Here is a 13915-nt window from a genome sequence, read left to right as displayed (position 1 = left end):
TAGCGCCAACCAGCAGTCTGGCTCTGAACAGAGCCTGCGCACTGAGAGTCGTATATACAAGAAACACCCAGATTGAGATATATACTGCCAGTAAACTCCCAGGAATCCGTGATATATACTGCCATAAAGCACACAGAATCAGTGACACATAGTGCCATAAAGCACACAGAATCTTATATATAGTGCCATAAGCACACAGAATCAGTGACATGCAGAGCCACAAAGCACACAGAATCTTATATATAGAGCCAAAAGCACACAGAATCTTATATATAGAGCCAAAAGCACACAGAATCTTATATATAGTGCCAAAAGCACACAGAATCTTATATATAGTGCCAAAAGCACACAGAATCAGTGACACATAGTGCCATACAGCACACAGAAACTTATATATAGTGCCCTAAGCACACAGAATCAGTGACACATAGTGTCATAAAGCACACAGAATCATATATATAGTGCCATAAGCACACAGAAACAGTGATACCCAGGGCAATAATGCACACAGAATCTTATATATAGTGCCATAAGCACACAGGACCAGTGATACATAGGGCAATAATGCACCCAGAATCTTATATATATTGCCATAAGCACACAGAACCAGTGATACAAAGGGCAATAATGCACACAGAATCTGTGAGATATATCCTGTCATTAAAAGATCTGCACTGTCCTACCAACTACAGAAAAACTGATATCTGTAGATAAAACTACAGAAACACATAGAGATCCACCGGGGGATCCCAGCCGGGCAACAAACACCGAGATCCGACCGTGGAAGGAGGAGGGACCGCAAGCAGGCGCCCTTTCTCCAGCCGGTCGGATCCACGTGGCTGAAAGAAACCCGGCCGCGGCGAGGCGGCCACGTGTGTGAGCAGACCCGGTCGCGGGGTGCTCGCGTCAGACCGCGAGAAAACCCCGGGCGCCGGCAGGCTCACACTAGAGCTCGGTGAGTCAGAGGGGGCAGCCAGGTGGCTAGGCCCTTGACACCCCGAGCGGAGCGCCCGCAGCCCCACAGGGGGGCTAATAGAACGGCGCCAGGGAGTGGGGTGGGAGGGAGGGGGGGGGGACAAACCGATAGGCATCCCCAGGGACCCTCAAATAGCGCTAGCAGACGCAAACGTCCCCAAGAAACAGGGGAAGCAGGAGAGAAAAAACGGGTAGAATCCCGATATAAAAAACCCAAAATACAATACACAACTAATAAATAAGCGATATGAAGGAAAATCTAATGGATGGACAAAAATCATAGACATAAAATATAGAAGGGAATATAAAAATTATATCAAATAAAGTAAATACAAAAATACAACGTGTAATAATATAATAAGCAAGGAGTAAAATAAATAGTCTGAAGTAAACTATAATAGACAGAACTAAAAACCAGAAACATAAAATACAATAATAAAACAACACATAAACAAAATATATAATTCTAAATAAGTCAAACTAAATCCCAAAGCCCCCAAATAATATTAGCAGGAGGCAGAGGTACTCTGACCTGTACTGATGCGGAGCAGCAAAGAAAGAGGAAATGATGCATGGGGAGGGGAGTTTTATAGTACCTAACTTTTTTCTGATTGGTTGTTTTCTGTGCTGCTGTGGAGTTCTAGTAAAGAGAGACTTAAGCAAATACGAAGCCTCCTGTCATGTTATAAAATTCCGTTTTTCTTAGTATAGTGGCAGTACTCACAAGTGGGATGTTCCTTCTGTTGTTGGACAAGAAGCTCCCCCTTCTTTTGAATCTTATAGCTGTGCTCCGCCTGCTGCCTCTATAAAACCTGCAAGATCGAATCACCCGCCAGTAATAAAAAAGAACCAAACGGAGACTGAATAATGCAAAAACATTTAATCCAAATGAAAGAGGAGGGAAACCCAGTACTGCCACTATACTACGAAAAAAGGAATTTACGGTAAGTAAAATTACTGTTTTTCCCTTCGTATAGTGGCCGTACTCACAAGTGGGATATAGCAAGATCCCTGTAACCAAACAAAAGGGTGGGGACTCAGCAGGCCACAGCTTGCAGCACCTTACGCCCAAAAGCAGCCTCAGATGATGAAAATATGTCCAGCCTATAATGCTTGATGAAGGTATGCAAGGAAGACCAAGAAGCCGCTTTGCAGATGTCTTCAGGTGATGCTGCTGCTCTTTCAGCCCAGGAGGTCGCCATAGCCCTAGTGGAATGAGCTTTCAACGGGAATCTGAGAGGAATCCCTTTGGAGTGATAAGCCAACTTGATGGTATCTGTAAGCCATCTAGCCAGAGAGGGTCCGGAAACAGCACGACCCTTGTACTTGCCTTGAAAGTAGACAAAGAGATGATCTGAGGATCTAAACCCCTGAGTCTTCTGAAGGTAGATCTTCAGGGATCTTCTAACATCCAGGAGATGCCACTTTCTTTCCAGATCCGATGTAGGAGATTGACAAAAGGACGGCAGAATAATAGGTTGGTTAATCGCAGCACTAGAGATAACCTTAGGCAAAAAAGAAGGCCTGGGGTGCAGGCCCACTTTTTCTTGATGTAATATGGTGAACTCCGGAGAAGATGACAGAGCTTGGATCTCACCAATTCTCCTAGCGGAGGTGATAGCCACCAGGAAAGCCGTCTTGAAGGTTAGCAGCTTGATGGGGACCTGAATCAATGGTTCAAACGGTGGTTCACAAAGGGCTTGAAGAACCAGAGACAAATCCCAGGTAGGAAAAGACACTAATCTGGGAGGCCTCTTCAACCGTATGGACTTAATAAACCTTCGTACAAGCATGTTTGAGGCAATGTCGCGAACCAGGAAGTGACTTAGAGCAGAAATCTGGCCCTTGAGTGTAGAGACCCCTAGGCCGGCTTCAAAACCATCCTGCAAAAAAGAAAGGATTTCCGGGATAGATGTTCTGGCAGGATCCGAACCCCGCAGAGAACACCAGGTTCTGAATTTCATCCAGACCCTGAAATAGATTTTCAAAGTGGACAAGCGGACAGAAGATAACAAAACGTCACATAATTGTTCTGAAAGACCATGTCCCTGAAGGATCATCCTTGCAGCAACCAAGCCGTCAGGCGAAATATTTCCAGGGTTTCTACGGGAAGAGTCACATTCTCTAATATGGGGGCAGAGATCGGGAGAGACCAACGTGAGATGGTCATATTTTCCACTTCCGAGAACCAACTTCTGTTTGGCCAGAAGGGCAGGACTGCTAGAATTCTTGCCTTCTCCCATCTTATCTTCTGAACAATCCGGGGGATAAGAGCGACATGAGGGAAAATATAAGCCATGTTGAAGTTCCAAGGGATCGACAGACCGTCCAGGACATCTGGGTAATCTCCTGCTTGTACTTTTCGGTTTCTCCTTGTTGCCAACAAGTCTATCTCTGGCCTGCCGAAGCGGGAAACTAGCTCCAAGAAAACTTGGTTTGATAGCGCCCAGTCTGCCTGAGACCAATGACTTCTGCTGAGGTTGTCTGCAATAACGTTCAGAGACCCTTTGATATGGGTAGCTGAGATTGCGATAAGATTGGCTTGGGCCCAAGACATTATACGGTAGCAGAGATCTTTGAGAGCTTTTACCTTCGCGCCTCCTTGGCGATTTAAATAAGCCACTGTGGTGGCATTGTCCGACTGAATCCTCACCGTCTGATTGGCGATGACTGAACCGAAGGACACCAGTGCCTTCCAAACCGCTTTTAATTCCCTGAAATTTGAGGAAGCGCCTGCCTCTTCCTTGTTCCAAAGACCTTGATGGAATTGAGAACCGAGATGGGCGCCCCAACCAGTCTGGGAAGCATCTGTGGTTATCGTAATCCACTGTTTTTGTGCAAATGATAGGCCTTTTGAAATGTTGCTCCTGTCTCTCCACCAGTTTAGCTGCTTTTTCACCATTTCGGATAGGTGGAAGGGAGAGTCTAGATCTTCCTGTTTTCGAGTCCATTGTGAAAGAATGTCCCATTGCAATGGTTTTGATGCTGCCTTTGCCCAGGCCACTGCTGGGATTGCAGAAGTGAGGAGGCCTAGCAACCTCATAGCCTCCCTGATTGAGCTTAGGTTTTTCTGCAGCTTTGATACGGCTTTTAAGATCCTCCTTTGTTTCTCTATTGGCAGAAACAGAGACAGGGACTGTGATTCTACCCGAAGACCCAAGAATTCCAGACTCCGTGACGGATTTAACTTGGATTTTTTTAGGTTCAGGATCCAACCGCGATCTTCTAAAACCTTCATCGTAATCTTGAGATGATTTTTTAGCAGTTGTCTCGAATTGGCTTTCAAGAACCAATCGTCCAGGTATGGAACAATCGAGATACCTTTCAGACGTAAGACTGCTGCTACGGGTGCCAGGATCTTTGTAAAAACTCGAGGGGCTGAAGACAGGCCAAAGGGTAGAGCCTTGAATTGCAGATGGAGAATCCTTCGCTTTCTTGTTAGAACCGCAAACCTGAGAAACTTCCGGGAAGATTCTGAAACCAGTACATGTAGATAAGCATCTTTTAAATCTAACTTTGCCATGTGATCTCCTTTTTGTAAAATGTGCGTTACAGACAGAATACTTTCCATGCGGAACTTCTGGTACGGTATGCAGGTGTTGACTTGTTTTAGGTCTGGTATCGGCCGAAAGGATCCATCTGGTTTCTGAACCAGGAACAGTCGGGAGTAAACACCCTGAAATTCCCAACGTTTGGGTACCTTCTCTACCACATCTTTTCTTAAAAGAAGAAGAGCTTCTGTTAGGAGTGCTTCTGTTTTTTTCCTTGAAGGATAGTCTGATAGCAGGAAGGAAGGTTGTGGTCTTGTTGAAAACTTTATTCTGTAACCTTCTGAAATTGTTCTTATAATCCACCCATTTGATGTACTCTTTTTCCATTCGTGGGCGAAGAACCGAAGGCGTCCTCCCACTCTTTTGGCGTCAAAACTTCCTCTTTTTGTCTTGCCTGTTGGATTCTTGTCTAGACCACTGGCTGCTGTTTCCACCTTGTTTTTGAAACCTTCGAAACCGCCCTTGGTAACGAAAGGACCGCTGACCCTTATACTGAAATCGTTTATATCCCTGCGTTCTTGATTCCAGAGGTAGGGCTTTCTTTGTGTCCGACATTTGTTTAATAATGTCTTCCAAAGGTGTTCCAAAGAGTTTTTTCCTCTCAAAGGGTTATTCACACAAGGCAGCCTTGGATGCTGAATCAGCTGTCCATGTACGTAGCCAAAGAGCTCTTCTGGCCACTGACGACAACCCCATAATTCTTGCTGCTAAACGCATAGACTCATCAGAGGCATCCAAAAGAAATTCATTAGATAATTTCAGTAGGAACATAAGATGGGAAGGATCTGAATCTGATTTTCCCATAAGAGACTCTTCCAGGGCTTGTAGCCAAACGCTCTGAGCCCTGAGAACCGCTGAACCTGCAATACCGGCTCTGCATTGGTACCCTGCGGCCTGAAATATTCTTCTACATGAAGTTTCGGCTCGTTTGTCCATTGGGTCTTTAAGTCCTGAGACTTCGCCAATGGGTATAGTGGTTTTCTTAGACAGCTGGGCAATCTGAATATCTACTTTAGGGAGATCTTCCCACTTTTCTTCCGACTGTAGCTTGAACAGCAGTTTAAATTGTTTAGAAATAAATGCACGTCTTTCAGGATTCTTCCATTCTCTATGAAGGAGATCCAAGATTTTAGGTGACATCGGGAAACCTTTAACCTTACCCTTGGTAGGTTCCGTTTCTTGTACAGCTGATGTTACTTCTTTAATAAATTTTTTCAGCTCTTCTGGTGGGAAGCCCTCCTCCACACTGGAAGCTAGGCTGGAAATATCAGAAGGTGAAGAAAGAGAGCATTCTCCTGAAGAAACGTCAGACACCGAAGGAGATCTATTCCTCCTACGTTTCTTAGGCTTCTCTTGTATAGCCGGTTCTTTCTTCACAGAATCTTTAAAAGACTCAAACGTCTGGGACAAATTTTCCTGAAACCAGCCCAGGAAGGATGCCATATCAGTCTGCTTAGCTTTCTCTAGCAATTCCGCAGAGCACTGATTACACGTCTTTTTGCGACATCCGTCAGGTAGAGGTACAGCACATTCCAGACAACATAAGTGCTTAGATTTGCTTGTGGCTTTTTTAGGGACAGATGCTGACATCTTGTCTTTATCTGCTTTGTCCGGAGAAATAGGACTGGACATATCTGTGGAAAAAAAAAAAATAGAAATAGAAATAGAAGCATGCATAATAATGATGAATAAAAGGAGAGATTCAAGTGTTAAATCTCACCTTAAATCACCTAATGTCCGTGTAGGAGGGCTGGTGACACGGAGAACCAGAACTATACACCCACCCTTGGGGTCAGGAAGGTTCTGCACAGTTTAAATACCAAATTTTTCAATTTGGCGCCAAAACACCGGTTTCGCGCATGCGCAGTAGCGCGATTCCGTGTTTGGTGGAACGCAAACGCCTCCCAGCGTGCGTTCCACCACTGTGCGCATGCGTGAGGAAATCGAGGAGGACCGCCCGGGAACTCACCTAAGAAGCCACAAAAAGGAAGTACCCGGTCGCGTTCCGTAACGCTAGACCGGAAGTACCGCGCCACTCAGTTCCCACCCGGGGAGCTATCGGGCAAAATACCTCCTCGATCAGCAGCCTGTGCTGATCGCACCTTTCTCCACCGGAACTGGGGAACCTGTCCGTCCCGTTTGCCGGGACAAGAAGAACTGGCGGGTGATTCGATCTTGCAGGTTTTATAGAGGCAGCAGGCGGAGCACAGCTATAAGATTCAAAAGAAGGGGGAGCTTCTTGTCCAACAACAGAAGGAACATCCCACTTGTGAGTACTGCCACTATACGAAGGGAAAAAAATAATACATATGTGTGTATATATATAAGATATATATACGTGTATTATATCTATATATAATATATGTATATATATCATATATATAATGTCATATCAAGTGTATTTTTATATACATATAAAAATACACGTATAATTAAATTACACACATATAATATATATAATAACTATATATATATTATATATATTATATAAAATATAAATAATAAGTAAATAAAAATATATAAAAAAATGTAAAAAGAATTTTTAATAATTTTTAAAAAATGATATATATGTAATTTATTCTAACGGTGTTTTGATATTAATATATATATATATATTTATATCAAAATACACTTAGAATGGGGGGCGGGGCCGGACCGCCAAGCAGAGCAGACACATGGCACTATAGCTCCTGCTATTTTCTTGCAATTTGTTCCCAAAATGCAATTTCTGGCGCGGCAACACAGCAGACAACCCCACTGTGAGGTGCTAAGTCTGGAGATCGGTCAGCAACCTGATTCCTGGCCCCTTTTGGGGAGAAAACGGAGCTCTGTAACCGAGGCCTACTCAAGCCTACCCGGGTGGTTATGGCCCTGCTTCCCTCCCTGTGGGCCGGTGGGGGTCATCCCAGCCTACCCTGGGGCTCTACCCCGATCGGAGATCTCGCTTACCACCTAAGATGGCTCCCCCTCGGGGCTCTTGGCGCTCACTACGGGAAACTCAGGGAGAAAGCACACGAGAAACTTACCTATCCTGAGACCCGGCTTGGAGTGCTTCAATCGACACTGAGGGCCTTGAGCAGAGGCCATCTGACTGACAAAGCGGCTACAAAGGTAAACAGGCTGCAAGCTGGTAAGATTGCACGAAGCCGAGTTACACACATGATGGCCGCGGATCAATCTGAGGACACCGCACATACCCGTCACTACCTGACAAGCCACACAACAGCATCAGGGAATTATTCGCAGATGGAGCTGAGAAACAAAGAACTGTAGCCTGCCAGTGATGGGAGTTGCTCTCTGCACAGGGACTGGGGCTGCCTACTCTCTGCCACCTGAACAACAACAATCGGGGGGGAGTCTTTGTCCGGGGACCCAGGGTTCCTTAAGCACTGTGGCATGACTTTTCTTTTTAATGCAAACACCAGCCATGCCATATCGCCTAGCATATTTGTCTCTCCCATCTAACCTATTTTAACTATGATTTTCATCTTTCAAGCCTGCTATCAGGCAGGAAAGCGCAGTGTCAGTATAAGTATCCTGACAGATGTATAACTGATCTAATGTACTGGCTTGCTAACTTATGCATGCAGTCGGTGAGGCAAATCTAGCACTATGCTTTTAAAAAATGTGTGAACCACAACTTGAATACCCATCGTTACAAATGTTTAAACATGATCATCATTTCCTTAAGTAACCAAAAAAAAATGTGCAAGTCAATCGAATACCCCATTGTTATAATCAATGAAAATCAGCGTGAGGAATGCTGTTGGGGTACCTCACGTGTGTTGTCATATTTCTTTGCACTGCAAAAATAAATAATTAAAAAAAAAAAATACACTGAGAATTAAATTATATATATATATATATATGCATAAATAACTACCGTATATACTCGAGTATAAGCCGAGTTTTTCAGCACATTTTTTGTGCTGAAAAACCCCAACTCGGCTTATACTCGAGTCAATTGTCTGTATTATGGCAATTTGCATTGCCATAATACAGACAGGGGCTGTGGGGGCTGCAGAGAGATGTTACTTACCTTTCCTGCAGCTCCTGTCAGCTCTCTCCTCCTCCGCCGGTCCGTTCAGCACCTCGGTCAGCTCCCAGTGTAAATCTCGCGAGCACTCACACACTGCACTCATACACACACTACATTCTCATACACACACTACATTCTCATACACACACTACATTCTCATACACACACTGCATTCATTATATACACACACTGTAAATAAATATTCAATTAATATAAATTTGAAGGATCTAATTTTATTTAGAAATTTACCAGCAGCTGCTGCATTTCCCACCCTAGTCTTATACTCGAGTCAATAAGTTTTCCCATTTTTTGGGGGTAAAATTAGGGGCCTCGGCTTATATTCGGGTCGGCTTATACTCGAGTATATACGGTAAATAAAAATAATACGAAATATACATACAGTGGGACCTCGGTTTACGAATTTAATGCGTTCTCCGGGATGTTTCGTATTGCGAAAAATTCGTAAACCGAAACACGGTTTCCCATAGGAATGCATTGAAAACCAATTAATTCATTCCGGAGGTGAGAAAAAAGTCAAATAAAGTATTTCATCTGTTCAAAACTCTTTATAAAGTGCACTTTAACCCCTTAAGGACACATGACATGTGTGACATGTCAAGATTCCCTTTTATTCCAGAAGTTTGGTCCTTAAGGGGTGAAAGGCATAAATACTGTACAGGGACATGATTAATCAAACAATAACATTTCAAACATCCAACTTTATGTTTTAAAACATCACACATCAACACACAGTAAAAGGCATGCAAACAACTAAGCTCAGCTCCCTACCTTTCCACTTCTTGAGATGCACCAAAAAGGCTCCAAAACCTGCTGCAAATGGCTCCAAAAGGCTCCAAAACTTGCTGCAAAGTGCTCCAAAAGGGTCCACAATTTGCTGCAAATGGCTCCAAAAGGCTCCACAACTTGCTGCAAATGGCTCCAAAAGGCTCCACAACTTGCTGCAAATGGCTCCAAAAGGCTCCACAACTTGCTGCAAATGGCTCCAAAAGGCTCCACAACTTGCTGCAAATGGCTTCAAAAGCCTCCACAACTTGCTGCAAGTGGCTTCAAAAGCTTCCACAACTTGCTGAACATGGCTCCAAAAGGCTCCACAAGGCTCCACAACTTGCTGCAAATGGCTCCAAAACCTCTCCAACACCTCCACACTACACACTCATGTCCTACCCACACTTCAGTATGCAGGGGGCGGAGCTATAAACTGGGACACTTGTTTCGTATTGTGAAAAAAATACGTAAACCGAGGCATTTTTTTAAATGAATTTTTATACGTAAACCGAATTTTTCGTTTACCGAGGCATTCGTTAACCGAGGTTCCACTGTATGTCCATATACATAATTACATAAAAAATTTCATAAATATACACGTAGACTTCAAATATATAAACATGTATATATATTTAAAGTCTACGTGCATATTTATGTAATATTTTTACATAATTAAGTAATTTTATTGATTGCAATTTGAGGGACATGCCTGACAACCCAGGCCAAAAGTCCAGAGAATTTAATTTGCTAGCACTGTGTTTAACCCTGTAACTTTCTATGACACCCTAAAACCTGTACATGGGGGTACTGTTTTACTCGGGAGACTTCGCTGAACACAAATATTAGTCTTTCAAAACAATAAAACAGATCACAGCGATGATATTGTCAGTGAAAGTGAAGTTTTCTGCATTTTTCACACACAAACGTCACTTTCACTGATGGTATTATTGCCGTGATACGTTTTAATGTTATGAAACACTAATATGTGTTCAGCGAATTCTTCCGACTATAACAGTACCCCACATGTAGAGGTTTTATAAGGTTTTATAGTGTTTTTGAAAGTTTCAGGGTCAAATATAAGACTTGATTTTACTTTTTTTTTTTTCATTGAAATTTGTCAGATTGGTAATGTTTCCTTTGAGAGCGTATGGTAGCCCAGGAATGAGAATTACCCCCATGATGGCCTACCATTTGCAAAAGAAGACAACACAAGGTATTTCAAATGGGGTATGTACAGCCTTTTGTAGTAGCCACTTAGTCACAAACACTGGCCAAAGTTAGCGTTTTTTGCATTTTTAACACGCAAACAAATAGAAATGCTAACTTTGTGTTTGTGACTAAGTGGCTACTAAAAAAGACTGGACATACTCCATATTTAATACCATGGGTTGTCTACTTTTAAAAAAAATATGTACATGTGGGGTGTGATTCAGAGATTTATGACATAATAGTGTTACAATGTCACTACTGATACATTTAAAATATATATATATATTTTGAAACAGCAATTTCCTACTTGTACTTATAGCCATATAACTTGCAAAAAAAAGCATGTAAACACTGGGTGTTTTTAAACTCAGGACAAAATTTTGAATCTATTTAGCAGTTTTTTTTCCATTAGCTTTTGTAGATAAGTAAAAGAGTTTTCAAGTAAAAGTCCAAAAACTACTTTTTTTTTTTTCAATTTTCCACCATATTTTTTTTTTTTTTTTTTAAAGTAAAATATATGACATGATACATATAACGGTATGTAAAGAAAGTATGTAAGAAAGCCCTTCTTGTCCTGAAAAAAACAATATGTAACTTGTATGGGAACAGTAAATGAGAGAGCAGTAAATTACAGCTAAACATGAACACCACAAAAGTATTTAAACCGCTCTGGTGCTTAACGTACAACATCGCAAAAACAGGCCGGTCCTTAAGGGGTTAATCACTGACACCTGTCAAAGATCTGAGCTTTTTGGTAGATTTGATGTCTCCAAACTTCACAGTAACTAGTTTTCTGACACGTCTGTCCTTAGGATCACCTCAAAGTGTGAATAGAACATTGCAAAAATATCTAATGTTCACACTAAGGTATAGACACTCGTGGTTAAAAGTTATTGCTTATAAGATGAATATGTATCTTATGAGACAGTGAAACATTATTTTGTTATCTCCTCTGTGTCTGGATTTTAGTTCGACCGTGACTATTGTTTTAGAATATAGGTGTATATGTCTTTAACATACTATGGTGTAGTTTTCGATAATAAAATATTAAATAAGAGTAATATTAATAAATATATATATATATATATATATATATATATATATATATCACACTTATAATTATATATTCTTAAGTATGGACTATTCTAACCCCCCTACTTAAAACGTACATTTGTACTATGCAATGTAAGGCTGGAAGAGTCTGAATTTTTTCTTAGCAACATTACAAGTTTAGAGTTGAGAAACATTACAATGAATAGAATTGAGAAAAAAAATGTTGTTTACCAGCAAGCAAAATGTAGTCACAATTGCTAAACTGTGAATTGTACTATAGCGTTAACTTTAACCACAAAATGTCTGACATTGGGCTCTGGACCAATCTCAGAGCTGTTGACAAGGGCCAATTTATGTTTCAAAGAGGGCAATTACATTTGGGAGAGATATTATGGGATTCAAGAGATAAAAACAATTATCAGCAAAACCAGTAAGTTTGATAGTGTGTGAGTCCAGTTGTATTCCCTTTATGTCTTCTGAAGAGTAAATTAATCTGATGAATGGATCTAAAGCTAGGTTAGATAGGATGGGCGATAATGGGCGTACCTGTTTTACCCCTCTTGTAATAATGAGATCTTTGGAATTTAAACCATTATTTTTGTAGGTTGTTGAGTGTTTAATGCTAATCATAAAATTATAAAATGGGATTCCAAAGAAGCTGAATTCTAAGATTCTAAGAACGTGAGGACAAATTACTTGTTCAAATGACCTTTGAGTATCAACACTTAGCAAGACTGCTTGTTTTTTATTACTGTTTGTTGTATGGAGCCAGCGGCTATTGCCATTCTGATTCTTCAATCAGAGATCCTGTTGCAAGTATATCTTTAGGAACTGTTTTAGAAAAGTTATTCTAGATAACTTATTACTAAAATAATTTAGTGCCTGAAGACCCAAAGGACTCTGTATAACTATTGTATAAAAATGAAACAATGACAAAGAAAAAATATAAAATATATATGTATTGAATAGATGTTACAGAAAGAATAATAATAAGTAAATCATTACCAACAGAAATTATTTGTATAATGAAATGAATTTCTGTGCAATGATTGCTGGATAGATGGATTATAGATGAATGACAATGTCCAGCTGCTGGTTCACTGATTATATAGCTTTTCCTTTTCCCCAAAAAAACTCATAACGTCTTCCCTTCTATGGTGTAATGTGCTGTATAGCATTGGTCAGCAGATACCTTTCTTAGCACTGTCTATGATTATCTCCTTATGGGAGTGCTCCTATTACCTCTCCCCTATTTAAGCACAAGCCACCCTAGGGTCTGTGCTCAGTTGTTTTGTTGTCTCCCTAGAGTACAGAGTCAGATCCTGCCTGTAGTTATCTGATTACCCTTACCTGTCTGGAATTCCTGAATTAACCCTGCCTGTCTGGACTATGGTAATACTCTTTGCTTCCGGGATTTCCCGAATTAACCCCTGCCTGCCTGAACACCGTTAATACTCATTGCTTCCTGGTTTTCCTAAATTAACCCCTGCCTATCTGGTCTCTGGTAATACTCCTTGCTTCCTGGATTTTCTGAATGGACTCCTGCTTGCCTCGACTCTGCCTGGGTTAATGCCAGCAATCCTGTTTCTGCCTGGGTTAACACCAGCAATCATGTTCCAGTCTTGGTTTGCCTTTGCAAACTTGCTACAGTCTTGTTAACCCCTGCAAAACCTGCTTCAACTCTGATCAAGCCTTCACATCATTCATCCAGTGTCAATGTTTTGGTAAAGACTTTACTTTTCACAGGACTTAGGACTTAATATGTATTATCAAGATACTGCCTTATATTCTGCTTCTGTTGTGCATTGGGACTGTTTCAATTATATTTACTTGCCTTGTAATAAAGACCTTAAATGTAAAGACTGTGTCTGTCCAAATCTCTGCATACTCACCCCATTCACCCCAAATTGGTGCCACACACAAGTTCACTTCAGACAAGCTCACTGGCACACACATGCTCAATACAGATAAGCTCACTGACACACACACATGCTTAATACAGACAAGGTCACTGACACACATGCTCACTACAGACACGCTCACTGACACATGCTCACTACAGACAAGCTCACTGACACACACACACATGCTCACTAAAGACAGCTAACTTACACACACAAGCTCAATAAATAGATGCTCACTGACACACAAGCTCACTACAGACAAGCTCACTGGCACAAACACATGCTCACTACAGACAAGCTTACTGAAACACACACATGCTTACTGACACACAAGCTCACTGAAACATACACACTCACTGACACACACATGCTCACTGAAACATACACACTCACTGAAA

The sequence above is a fragment of the Pelobates fuscus genome, chromosome 4, assembly GCF_036172605.1.
Source record: "Pelobates fuscus isolate aPelFus1 chromosome 4, aPelFus1.pri, whole genome shotgun sequence".
NCBI lineage: Eukaryota > Metazoa > Chordata > Amphibia > Anura > Pelobatidae > Pelobates > Pelobates fuscus.
This window is presented reverse-complemented; position numbering follows the sequence as displayed.